This window comes from Cryptomeria japonica, unplaced genomic scaffold (assembly GCF_030272615.1).
Source record: "Cryptomeria japonica unplaced genomic scaffold, Sugi_1.0 HiC_scaffold_443, whole genome shotgun sequence".
Lineage (NCBI taxonomy): Eukaryota > Viridiplantae > Streptophyta > Pinopsida > Cupressales > Cupressaceae > Cryptomeria > Cryptomeria japonica.
In genome coordinates, this window is record NW_026729263.1 from 85,488 (window position 1) to 97,500 (window position 12,013).

The 12,013-nt window shown below is 58.3% G+C and overlaps 1 non-coding gene across 1 annotated transcript; it reads right to left on the minus strand.

Annotated features, from left to right (window-relative positions):
- Positions 1-5: 5 nt before the first annotated feature.
- Positions 6-124, minus strand: LOC131871675 (5S ribosomal RNA). Its single transcript, XR_009369886.1, has one exon. It is a non-coding gene; the product is annotated as a 5S ribosomal RNA (ribosomal RNA).
- Positions 125-12,013: the final 11,889 nt, after the last annotated feature.

Below are 12,013 nucleotides of genomic sequence, written 5' to 3' on the forward strand. Positions count from 1 at the left end.
AAAAAAGGGTGCAACACCGGGACTTCCCGGGAGGTCACCCATCCCAGTACTACTCCGGCCCAAGCGCGCTTAACTGCGGAGTTCTGATGGGATCCGGTGCACTAACGCTGGTATGATCGCACCCGTTATGAGCTTGTCGCAGTGTGTACTTAGCAAACCGCGACCCACGTGCGAATCCACCCCGGCCACCCACCCCCGTCGAGGTGCACACCCTCCCTCGCGAAGTGCGCCCCGTTCGCCAAGTGTGAGCCCTGCCCGGGTGCGCGCACCTTGCTAGGGCGTCGGGTGTGCACCCGGCCCGGCCTACGTGCGTGCACCTGGAGGGGGCGTCGTGTGCGTGCAGTGTCCCGTCTGCAACGCGGTGCCCACACACCACCTCGGGCGCAACGACCTGCGCTCACATGTGGGCCGAGTGCACCTTGGTGCATGTTCGGGGCGCCTCGGGTGCACGCTCGATCTTGCCCCGGTGCACCAAGGCGCTCGGTTTGCCCCGGGTGCGCACTTGGTGCAAGGTGGGCACCCAAAATAGGGATCAAGCACCAAAACACAAGTTTCGGGATGCAAAATGGGACCCAAGGACCACAAATGCGTTCCAAGACCCATGATGGGTCCACGAGAACAAAAATGTGTTCCGAGACTTAATAAACAAATATTGGGTTTTAGGAGAAGAAACATGCTCTGATGCCCAAAACGAGAATCGACCCCGAAAAGGCCACAGGCCAAAAGTGGGATGCGAGACAAAAAAAAATGGGACCCGAGGACCAAAATTGGGTTCCCAGGTCGAAGACAGGGCAACCGGACAAGAAACGACCTCTAAGGCTCGAAATGAGTCCCGACGACTAAAACTTGACAAGAAGCACCCATCAGGCACCCAACTCGACACCCATGGGATGCCGACCCACCCGGGCTTCCACCTAGCACACCTTGGCACCCACCCACCCTCGCACCCAACCTCGCACCCAACTTAGCACCTTTGAACCCACATTGGCACTCACCCTGACCCTGGCACCTTGGAACCCACATTGGCACTCACCTTGACCCTGGCACCCACCTTTGCACTCACCTTGGGACCCACCCTGGCTCCCACCTCGGCACCCACCCAGACACCCACCTTGGTTCCTTGGCACCCACCTTGGATCCTTGGCACCCACCCCGACACCCACCTTGGCACGCAACTTGGCTACTTGCCACCCACCTTGGCTCCTTGACGCCCACCCCGACAACCACCCCGTGACCTACCCTGGCTAGGGTTGGTGCACACCCACCCTGGTGCCCACCTTGGCACCCACCCTATGACCCACCTTGGCACGCACCTTAGTACCCACCCCGTTACCCACCCTAGGACCCACCCCGTGACCCACCTTGGCCAGGGTGGGTGCACCCACCCTGGTGCCCACCTTGGCACCCACCCATCCTAGCACCCAGCCTGTGACCGGGCTTGGAACCCAACCTTGCACCCGCACCCGTCTTGGCCAGTGTGGGTGCGCACCCATCCTGGCACCCACGTTGTGACACACCCTTTAACCCACGCACCCTAGCACCCACGTTGGCACCCACCTTGGAACCCAACCTAGCAACTTGGCACCCACCCCGTGACCCACCTTGGCATCCACCATAGCAGTCGCCGACTTGGCACCCACCTCGGCACCCACCTTGACACTTGTGGACCCACCTTGCCACTCACCCTAGCATCGACCCATCCTAGCACCCACCCTGGCACCTTTGCACCCTAGCACTCACCCATCCTAGCACCTAACCTGTGACCCACCTTGACACTCACCCTCGCACCCACCTTGGAACCCAACCTAGCACCCACCCACCCTGACACCAACCCTAGCACCTACCCACCCTTGCACCCACCCTGTGACCCATCTTGGCACCCACCCATCCTACCACTCAACCTATCACCCACCTTCTCACCCACCTTGGCATCCACCTTAGCACCCACCCACACTGGCACCTTGGCACCCACCTCGGGCAAGGTGGGTGCACACCCACCCTGGCACCCAATTTAGAACCCACCGAGCATGTTACCCACCTTGGCACCCACATTGCAGCCCACCCTAGTACCCACCCTATGACCCACATTGGCATCCACACCCTAGCACCCAGGCACCTCGACACCCGCCTTGACACCCACCCTAGCACTGAACCTGTGACCCACCTTGGAACTCACCCTAGAACCCACCCACCCTGTGAACCACCTTGGCATCCACCTTAGCACCCACCCACCTTGGCACCCACTCTAGCACTCACCCATCCTAACACCCAACTTGTTACCCACCTTGGCACCCGCCCTCGCGTCCACCTTGAAACCCACCCTAGCACCCACCCACGCAGGAGCCCACCTTGGCACCCAACCTAACACCCACGCATCCTGGCACCCAACTTGTGACCCACCTTGGAACCCACCCTAGTACCCACCTTTGAACCCACTATATCACCAACCCACCTTGGCACCCACCCTATGACCCTCTTTGGAATCCACCCTAGCACGCACCCACCCTGGCACCCACCATGGAGCGCACCCTAGCACCCACCCACCTCGGCACGCACCTCAACACCCACCTTGGTGTGCGCACTGCGCCAACCTCTCAAAGACCCTATGTGGTGCGCTCCAAAGTGTACACCTTTGGTGCGCTCCAAGGTGCGCACCTTTGGTGCACACCGAGGTGCACACCAAAGTGTGCACCGAGGTGAGCACCAAAGTGCACTCCAGGGTGCACACCAAGGCGTGCACCTTTGGTGCGGTCAATGCAAACGAATTCGGAAGTTGGGGTCGATGTCCTAATCGCTGCTGCAGACTACACGTATGAGAATCGGACAAATAGCTTTATATAGGGGAGGTGTTGCGTTTGATGGGTCGACTCCCCTGGTTGTGTGCACTGCACCAACTTCAAAGACCCTGTCTTGTTTAAGAAGTCAAAAGTTGGGGTGGATGTCCTAATCATTGCTGCAGTCTACGCATGTATGAGAATCAGACAAATAGCTTATATAGGGGAGGTGTTGCATTCGGTGGGTTGACTCCCCTGGTTGTGCGCACTGCGCCAACCTCAAAGACCCCGCATAGCAGAAGAAGTCGGAAGTCGGATTTTGGTGAGCACCAAGGCGTGCACCTTTGGTGCGGTCAACGCAGACGAATTCAGAAGTTGGGGTGGATGTCCTAATCGTTGTTGCAGGCTACACATGTATGAGAATCAGACAAATAGCTTATATAGGGGAGGTGTTGGGTTTGATGGGTCAACTCCCTTGGTTGTGCGCATTACGCCAACCTCAAAGACCTTGTTTTCGTTAAGAAGTCAAAAGTTGGGGTCAATGTCCTAATGGCTCCTGCAGGCTACACATGTATGAGAATCGGACAAATAGCTTATATAGGGGAGGTGTTGGGTTTGATGGGTCGACTCCCCTGGTTGTGCGCATTACGTCAACCTCAAAGACCTTGTTTTCGTTAAGAAGTCAAAAGTTGGGGTCGATGTCCTAATTGCTCCTGTAGACTACACATGTATGAGAATCAGACAAATAGCTTATATAGGGGAGGTGTTGGGTTTGATGGGTTGACTCCCCTAGTTGTTCGCATTACACCAACCTCAAAGACCTTGTTTTCGTTTAGAAGCCGAAAGTTGGGGTCGATGTCCTAATTGCTCCTGCAGGCTACGCATGTATGAGAATCAGACAAATAGCTTATATAGGGGAGGTGTTGGGTTTGATGGGTCGACTCCCCTGGTTGTGCGCATTGCGCCAACCTCAAAGACCCTGCATTGCGGATGAAGTCGAAAGTCAGAGTTTGGTGTGCTACAAGGTGTGGTCGAAGGTGCTCACCTAGGTGTGCACCTTTGGAGCACAGGAAAAGTGCCCTCCAAAAGTGCGCACCTTTGGAGTGCACAAAAGTGCCCTCCAAAAGTGCGCACCTTTGGAGCGCAGAAAAGTGCCCTCCAAAAAGTGCCCTCCAAAAGTGCGCACCTTTGGAGCGCAGAAAAGTGCCCTCCAAAAAGTGCCCTCCAAAAGTGCGCACCTTTGGAGCGCAGAAAAGTGCCCTCCAAAAAGTGCCCTCCAAAAGTGCGCACCTTTGGAGCGCAGAAAAGTGCCCTCCAAAAGTGCGCACCTTTGGAGCGCAGAAAAGTGCCCTCCAAAAAGTGCCCTCCAAAAGTGCGCACCTTTGGAGCGCAGAAAAGTGCCCTCCAAAAAGTGCCCTCCAAAAGTGCGCACCTTTGGAGCGCAGAAAAGTGCCCTCCAAAAAGTGCCCTCCAAAAGTGCGCACCTTTGGAGCGCAGAAAAGTGCCCTCCAAAAAGTGCCCTCCAAAAGTGCGCACCTTTGGAGCGCAGAAAAGTGCCCTCCAAAAAGTGCCCTCCAAAAGTGCGCACCTTTGGAGCGCAGAAAAGTGCCCTCCAAAAGTGCGCACCTTTGGAGCGCACAAAAGTGCCCTCCAAAAGTGCGCACTTTTGGTGCGCACCAAGGCGCTGGTTCGGTCGTTGCAGGCGAGTTCGGAAGTTGGGGTCGATGTCCTGAGCGGAGGTGCAAACTACACAGGTGTCGGAATCGGACAAATAGCTTATATAGGGGAGGTGTATGCTTCGATGGGTCGACTCCCCAGGTTGAGCGCACCGCGCCAACCTCAAAGACCCTACGGTATGGATGAAGTCGGAAGTTGGGTCCGATGACCAATTCGATTAGTAGGTATGCTCATGAGGTCGGAATTTGGGTCCGATGACCTGCCATGTGCAGGAAGGCGAATGTTGACACTGTGCGTTGCAAGGTGCACACCAAGGCGCTGGTGCGGTCTTTTTAGTCGAGTTCGGAAGTTGGGGTCGATGTCCTGATCGGAGGTGCAAGCTACACAGGTGTGGGAATCGGACAAATAGCTTATATAGGGGAGGTGTATGCTTCGTTGGGTCGACTCCCCGGGTTGAGCGCACCGCGCCAACCTCAAAGACCCTACGGTATGGATGAAGTCGGAAGTTGGGTCCGATGACCGATTCGATATGTAGGCATACTCGCGAGGTCGGAATTTGGGTCCGATGACCTGCCACGTGCAGGAAGGCGAATGTTGGCACTGTGCGTTGCAAGGTGCGCACCAAGGCGCTGGTTCGGTCGTTGGAGGCGAGTTCGGAAGTTGGGGTCGATGTCTTGATCGGAGGTGCAAACTACACAGGTGTGGGAATCGGACAAATAGCTTATATAGGGGAGGTGTATGCTTCGTTGGGTCGACTCCCCGGGTTGAGCGCACCGCGCCAACCTCAAAGACCCTACGGTATGGATGAAGTCGGAAGTTGGGTCCGATGACCGATTCGATATGTAGGCATACTCGCGAGGTCGGAATTTGGGTCCGATGACCTGCCATGTGCAGGAAGGCGAATGTTGGGACTGTGCGTCGCAAGGTGCGCACCAAGGCGCTGGTGCCGTCGTTGCAGTCGAGTTCGGAAGTTGGGGTCGATGTCCTGGTCAGAGGTGCAAACTACACAGGTGTGGGAATCGGACAAATAGCTTATATAGGGGAGGTGTATGCTTCGATGGGTCGACTCCCTGGGTTGAGCGCACCGCGCCAACCTCAAAGACCCTACAGTATGGATGAAGTCGGAAGTTGGGTCCGATGACCGATTCGATACGTAGGCATATTGGCGAGGTCTGAATTTGTGTCCGATGACCTGCCATGCGCAGGAAGGCGGAATTTGGGTCCGATGACCGAGTTGATGGCGTGCCATGCGCAGAAAGGCGGAATTTGGGTCCGATGACCGAGTTGATGTTGATGGCCCGCCATGCACAGGAAGGCGGAATTTGGGTCCGATGACCGATTTGAAGGCGTGCCATACGCAAAAAGGCGGAGTTTGGGTCCGATGACCGAGTTGATATTGATGGCCCGCCATGCGCAGGAAGGCGGAATTTGGGTCCGATGACCTGACATACGCATGGAGTCCGACTCGGGGGCCGATGTTCGATTCGATGACTTGCATTGTGGGTAAAGTCGGAAGTTGTGGTCTTTGACCCGATTCGATGACCAGACTTCGGCTGCTTGAGAATCGGACAAATAACTTATATAGGGGAGGTAGTGTTCTCGAGCATCCTCCCCCCGTGCCCGTTTATGTCGATTGATGCTGGTGCTCGACTGGTTGGAGCGCTCGGATGCAAAAATCTTGCACCAGGATTTATCGATTGTGATGGACACGGCAAGTCTCCTGATTGCTATGCAGGAGCTCATCGTGAATCTCTATGCGGCCTTGGTATGGACTCGACCTGCGGAATGGTTCGGCAATGGTAGTCGCTCCAACACGTCCTTGCAATGGCCACAGAGGTGATTCGACTAGAGCTCCAGTCTAGCTTTTGGGTTGCTTGGCGGACTGGTATAGCCGCGATCGAGTTCCGGCCATGAACGTTTTAGATAGCTCTTGGGCTTTCTGGGACGGAAGTCGGAAGTTTGGGCTGTTGTCCGATTTGATGACCATTCTTCGGATGTGTGAGAATCGGACAAATAACTTATATAGGGGACTGTGTTGTCTCACGCAGCCCCCTCCGTGCCCCTCTATCTCGACCGATGTTGGTGCTTGAAAGGGTTGGGATCGCTCGGATTTATAAACGTGCACCACCATTTGTCGAGTGTGAGGGACGCGGCAGGTCTCCTAAATGCTATGCGGGCGCTCTCTGAGAATCTCTATCCGGCCTCGACACAGACTAGTCTTGCTGAATGGTTTGGCACTGGTAGTCGATCCAACACGTCGTTGTTGTGGCCGCCTAGGCGATTCGATTCGAGCCCCCGTCTAGCTTTTGGGTTGCTTGGCGGATTTTGCCCTATCCGCAAGTGAGCTCGGTCCCTAAACGTTCGAGAAACCCGATTGCTATGCGCCGACTCTCTTTCTTGCGAGCCTCCATCTAGCTTTTGGGTCTCTACGGAACGGAAGTCGGAATCTGGGACCGTTGTTTGATTCGACGAGGCAGACTACGGTTGTGCGAGAATCGGACAAATAACTTATATAGGGGAGGTGTTGACTGGAGCATTCTCCCCCGTGCCCCTCTAACTCGACCAATGCTGGCGCTCGAACGGTGGTAGCGCTCGGATTTTCATTGAGCGCCAGCATTGGTCGATTTAGAGGGGCATGCGAGATTCCCGAATGCTATGCGAGGGCTCTAACGGAAATGTCTATTGGTTTCGGTATGGATGCAATTGCGAGTGGTTCGGCAAAGGTAGTCGTTCCGATGCGTCCATGTCGTGGCCAAATCGATAATTCGATTTGAGCCCTCGTATAGCATTTGGGTCTCTCGATGTGATTCCGCATTCCAGTCCCTTTGGGCACTGCTTGAGCCGCATCCCAGGGGGTTCCCTTCCCAATAATCTGCCTCGCAACCCGATTGCTATGCGGTGAGGCTCCTCGGCCGCCTCGGAACTATCTGTGTATCAGACGCATCGCGGGATAAGGGGTTGGCAACGGTAGTCGCCCCAAGCGCGTCCGATGCTTGGACCATTCCGAGGCGGCCCTGAAGCCTCTTCCGTCTAGCCGTTGGGTCCTTCTCGCCGCATCCCTCGCCTCGCACCCCGATTGCTATGCGGTGAGGCTCCTCGGCCGCCTCGGAACTATCTGTGTATCGGACGCGTCGCGGGATAAGGGGTTGTCACTGGTAGTCGCCCCAAGCGCGTCCGATGCTTGGACCATTCCGAGGCGGCCCTGAAGCCTCTTCCGTCTAGCCGTTGGGTCCTTCTCGCCGCATCCCTCGCCTCGCACCCCGATTGCTATGCGGTGAGGCTCCTCGGCCGCCTCGGAACTATCTGTGTATCGGACGCGTCGCGGGATAAGGGGTTGTCATTGGTAGTCGCCCCAAGCGCGTCCGATGCTTGGACCATTCCGAGGCGGCCCTGAAGCCTCTTCCGTCTAGCCGTTGGGTCCTTCTCGCCGCATCCCTCGCCTCGCACCCCGATTGCTATGCGGTGAGGCTCCTCGGCCGCCTCGGAACTATCTGTGTATCGGACGCGTCGCGGGATAAGGGGTTGTCACTGGTAGTCGCCCCAAGCGCGTCCGATGCTTGGACCATTCCGAGGCGGCCCTGAAGCCTCTTCCGTCTAGCCGTTGGGTCCTTCTCGCCGCATCCCTCGCCTCGCACCCCGATTGCTATGCGGTGAGGCTCCTCGGCCGCCTCGGAACTATCTGTGTATCGGACGCGTCGCGGGATAAGGGGTTGTCACTGGTAGTCGCCCCAAGCGCGTTCGATGCTTGGACCATTCCGAGGCGGCCCTGAAGCCTCTTCCGTCTAGCCGTTGGGTCCTTCTCGCCGCATCCCTCGCCTCGCACCCCGATTGCTATGCGGTGAGGCTCCTCGGCCGCCTTGGAACTATCTGTGTATCGGACGCGTCGCGGGATAAGGGGTTGTCACTGGTAGTCGCCCCAAGCGCGTCCGATGCTTAGACCATTCCGAGGCGGACCCGAAGCCTCTTCCGTCTAGCCGTTGGGTCCTTCTCGCCGCATCCTTCGCCTCGCACCCCGATTGCTATGCGGTGAGGCTCCTCGGCCGCCTCGGAACTATCTGTGTATCGGACGCGTCGCGGGATAAGGGGTTGTCACTGGTAGTCGCCCCAAGCGCGTCCGATGCTTGGACCATTCCGAGGCGGACCCGAAGCCTCTTCCGTCTAGCCGTTGGGTCCTTCTCGCCGCATCCCTCGCCTCGCACCCCGATTGCTATGCGGTGAGGCTCCTCGGCCGCCTTGGAACTATCTGTGTATCGGACGCGTCGCGGGATAAGGGGTTGTCACTGGTAGTCGCCCCAAGCGCGTCCGATGCTTGGACCATTCCGAGGCGGACCCGAAGCCTCTTCCGTCTAGCCGTTGGGTCCTTCTCGCCGCATCCCTCGCCTCGCACCCCGATTGCTATGCGGTGAGGCTCCTCGGCCGCCTTGGAACTATCTGTGTATCGGACGCGTCGCGGGATAAGGGGTTGTCACTGGTAGTCGCCCCAAGCGCGTCCGATGCTTGGACCATTCCGAGGCGGCCCCGAAGCCTCTTCCGTGTAGCCGTTGGGTCCTTCTCGCCGCATCCCTCGCCTCGCACCCCGATTGCTATGCGGTGAGGCTCCTCGGCCGCCTTGGAACTATCTGTGTATCGGACGCGTCGCGGGATAAGGGGTTGTCACTGGTAGTCGCCCCAAGCGCGTCCGATGCTTGGACCATTCCGAGGCGGCCCCGAAGCCTCTTCCGTGTAGCCGTTGGGTCCTTCTCGCCGCATCCCTCGCCTCGCACCCCGATTGCTATGCGGTGAGGCTCCTCGGCCGCCTTGGAACTATCTGTGTATCGGACGCGTCGCGGGATAAGGGGTTGTCACTGGTAGTCGCCCCAAGCGCGTCCGATGCTTGGACCATTCCGAGGCGGACCTGAAGCCTCTTCCCTCTAGCCGTTGGGGCTTTCTCGCCGCATCCCTCGCCTCGCACCCTGATTGCTATGCTGTGAGGCTCCTCGGCCGCCTTGGAACTATCTGTGTATCGGACGCATCGCGGGATAAGGGGTTGGCAGTGGTAGTCGCCCCAAGCGCATCCGATGCTTGGACCATTCCGAGGCGGCCCTGCAGCCTCTTCCGTCTAGCCGTTGGGGCCATCTCGCCGCATCCCCCACCTCGCACCACGATTGCTATGCGGTGAGGCTCCTTGGCCGCCTCGGAACTATCTGTGTATCGGACGCATCGCGGGATAAGGGGTTGTCACTGGTAGTCGCCCCAAGCGCGTCCGATGCTTGGACTATTCCGAGGCGGCCCTGCAGCCTCTTCCGTCTAGCCGTTGGGGCCATCTCGCTGCATCCCCCACCTCCTCGGCCGCCTCGGAACTATCTGTGTATCGAACGCATCGCGGGATAAGGGGTTGGCAGTGGTAGTCGCCCCAAGCGCGTCCGATGCTTGGACTATTCCGAGGCAGCCCTGCAGCCTCTTCCGTCTAGCCTTTGGGGCCATCTCGCCGCATCCCTCGCCTCGCACCCCGATTGCTATGCGGTGAGGCTCCTCGGCCGCCTGGGAACTATCTTCGTATCGGACGCATCGCGGGATAAGGGGTTGTCACTGGTAGTCGCCCCAAGCGCGTCCGATGCTTGGACTATTCCGAGGCGGCCCTGTGGCCTCTTCCGTCTAGCCGTTGGGGCCATCTCGCCGCATCCCCCACCTCGCACCCCGATTGCTATGCGGTGAGGCTCTTCGGCCGCCTTGGAACTATCTTCGTATCGGACGCATTGCGGGATAAGGGGTTGTCACTGGTAGTGGCCCCAAGCGCGTCCGATGCTTGGACTATTCCGAGGCGGCCCTGCAGCCTCTTCCGTCTAGCCGTTGGGGCCATCTCGCCGCATCCCCCACCTCGCACCCCGATTGCTATGCGGTGAGGCTCCTCGGCCGCCTTGGAACTATCTTCGTATCGGACGCATCGCGGGATAAGGGGTTGTCACTGGTAGTCGCCCCAAGCGCGTCCGATGCTTGGACTATTCCGACGCGGCCCTGTGGCCTCTTCCGTCTAGCCGTTGGGGCCATCTCGCCGCATCCCCCACCTCGCACCCCGATTGCTATGCGGTGAGGCTCCTCGGCCGCCTTGGAACCATCTTCGTATCGGACGCATCGCGGGATAGGGGGCTGTCACTGGTAGTCGCCCCAAGCGTGTCCGATGCTTGGACCATTCCTAGGCGGCCCTGAAGCCTCTTCCGTCTAGCCGTTGGGGCCTTCCCGCCCCATCCCTCGCCTCGCACCCCCGATTGCTATGCGGTGAGGCTCCTCGGCCGCCTTGGAACCATCTGTGTATCGGACGCATCGCGGGATAAGGGGTTGGCACTGGCAGTCGCCCCAAGCGCGTCCGATGCTTGGACCATTCCGAGGTGGCCCTGAAGCCTCTTCCGTCTAGCCGTTGGGGCCTTCCCGCCCCATCCCTCGCCTCGCACCCCGATTGATATGCGGTGAGGCTCCTCGGCCGCCTTGGAACTATCTGTGTATCGGACGCATCGCGGGATAAGGGGTTGGCACTGGTAGTCGTCCCAATCGCATCCGATGCTTGGACCATTCCGAGGCGGCCCTGCAGCCTCTTCCGTTTAGCCGTCGGGGCCTTCCCGCCGCATCCCTCGCCTCGCATCCCGATTCCTATGCGGTGAGTCTTCTCGGCCGCCGCGGAACTATACCTGTTATTGCTACTGCATCCTTCGGCTGGTAACCTCCTCTGCCGCCTTGGAACGTTCTCTTTGTCGGACGCGTCGCGGGATAAGGGGTTGGCACTGGTAGTCGCCCCAAGCGCGCCCGATGCATAGACCGCTCCGAGTCGACCTTGCTTTCAGCCTCTCACATGCATAGACCTCTCTGAGTCGACCCTGCAGCCTCTCACGTTTAGCCTTTGGAATCTCGCCTCACAACATGATTGCTATCCTTGATGCATCCCTTGCCTCGAGCCCTGATTGCTTTCTTGGCTGCATCCCTCCTCTCCTCACAGCCCGGTTGTCATCACTGCTTCATCCGTCGCTTCATGCATTCTGGCTGCTGGGCCCTTCCCACCGCACACCTCGATTGCTATCTCTTCTGCATCACACACCCCGATTGCTATCTCTGCTACATCCCTCGGCTCTCACTTCTGCATCCTTCGCCTCACACCTCGATTGCTATCAATGCTGCATCCGTAACCTCACACCCCGATTGCTATGCGGGGAGGCTCCTTGGCCACCTTGGAAATTTCTGTGTGTCGGACGCACCGCGGGATAAGGGGTTGGCACTGGTAGTCGCCCCAAGTGCGCCCGATTCTTAGACCGCTTCGAGGTGACCTCGTAGCCTCTTTCGTCCAGGCTTCCTGCCTTCAACGCCCTTTTTACACCTCGATTGCTATGCGCGGGCTCGTTGGCGTCTATCACCTCTCTGCGAAGAGTGGCACGATGATTGTTGGGGTAAATCGTAGCAGTCCGATCTCTGGCCTTGGGCCATTGTGAGGGCTGATCGATTTCCTGTGCGCATCTCGTGTTCGCCCAGTAACAGACTCGACGACTTGTAATCGGTCTTGTTCCCGATTGTTCCTGGAGGTAGTCTTCGGAACTCTT